Below are 1,454 nucleotides of genomic sequence, written 5' to 3' on the forward strand. Positions count from 1 at the left end.
TTCCAGAAATGATGAATAGATATAAACTACTGCTGAATTATATTCAGAATGCAGTCACAAGAAATTATTCGGAAAAATCTATTAATTCTATTCTTGATTACATCTCCATCCTAAACAGATGGATTTACTGCAGGAATTCTATGAAACTACACCGGAAGCTTTGAAAGATGCTAAGAATGACAGATTGGTTTAAGATAAACACAAAGCTTGGAAAATTATATTTAGGATGAGAGGAATATGGAAAGCTTCAAAAAATTTTACGTCAGTTACATTAGTCCTACCAGAATGATGATGGAGAAGATGACCTGAAAAAAGGTACACAGTTATTAGAAATATATGATTTGGAAATTCAAATGTACACGGCACAGAAAAATAACAAAAAGCTTAAAGCACTCTATGAACAGTCACTTCACATTAAGTCTGCAATCCCTCATTCACTGATCGTGGACATTACCAGAGAATGTGGTGGTAAAATGTACTTGAGGGAAGGTGAATTTGAAAGGACACACACTGATTTTTTTGAAGGCTTCAAGAATTGCAATGAATCAGGAAGTCCAAGATGAACCACTTGCTTAAACTATTTGGTCTTAGCAAATATGCTAATGAAATTGGGAATAAATCCATTTGATTAACAGGATGCCAAGCCGTACAAAAGTGATCCAGAAATTTTAGCAATGTTGAATTTAAAAAGTGCCTGTCAGAATAATGGCATCTCTGAATTTGAAAAGATTCAAATCACGGCAATATCATGGATGATCCTTTCACAAGAGAACACACTGAAGAGCTTTTGCAAAGCATGAGAACACAAGTGCTCATAAAATTTTTAAGCCTTACACAAGAATACATACTTCTTTTATTTCTAAGGAATTAAACATAGTTGTAGCAGATGTGGAGAGATTGCTGGTGCTGAGCATATTGGGTAACACTATTCATAACTGAATTGATCAAGTCAACCAACTCCTTGAACTGGCTCATCAGAAGAGAGGTGGTGCACAGTATACTTCACTAGATAAATGGACCAACCAACTGAATTCTCTCAACCAGGCTGCACTCAGTAAACTGGCTTAACAGAGAAAAAACTTTTATAGATGTCCTTAAGGCAACAGTGCAGATATGTAATCCTTAAAAGAACTGAGAATGGTAACATGACTGTCTGCTGATGTGTCCTGAAAATGATTGGAGTTATGGCGGAAGTGCTTTTTTGATCAACTAGTTTGCATTTTGCTTCCGCATTTATCCCAAGAAAAACAGCTTTAATCTCTAGATTAAAATGCCATGGGATTTATGCTGTATTGACATCTTGCCCTCAACATCCAACAGCATAGAAATTTGTCATGGGCAACATGACCAGAGAGATTTTCATCGTGATTTTAAATACACTGACAAACTACTGTTGTTTTAAATTTAAACATGTTTTACCTGCAGAAATTATCTCACAAATAACCTACCATAGC

General features: G+C 35.4%; 1 pseudogene; it reads left to right on the plus strand.

Annotated features, from left to right (window-relative positions):
- The first annotated feature begins 8 nt into the window (after window positions 1-8).
- Window positions 9-1,068, plus strand: LOC103253337 (annotated as a pseudogene).
- Window positions 1,069-1,454: the final 386 nt, after the last annotated feature.

The sequence above is a fragment of the Carlito syrichta genome, unplaced genomic scaffold, assembly GCF_000164805.1.
Source record: "Carlito syrichta isolate Samal-C Ts95f unplaced genomic scaffold, Tarsius_syrichta-2.0.1 Scaffold221934, whole genome shotgun sequence".
Classification (NCBI taxonomy): Eukaryota; Metazoa; Chordata; class Mammalia; order Primates; family Tarsiidae; genus Carlito; species Carlito syrichta.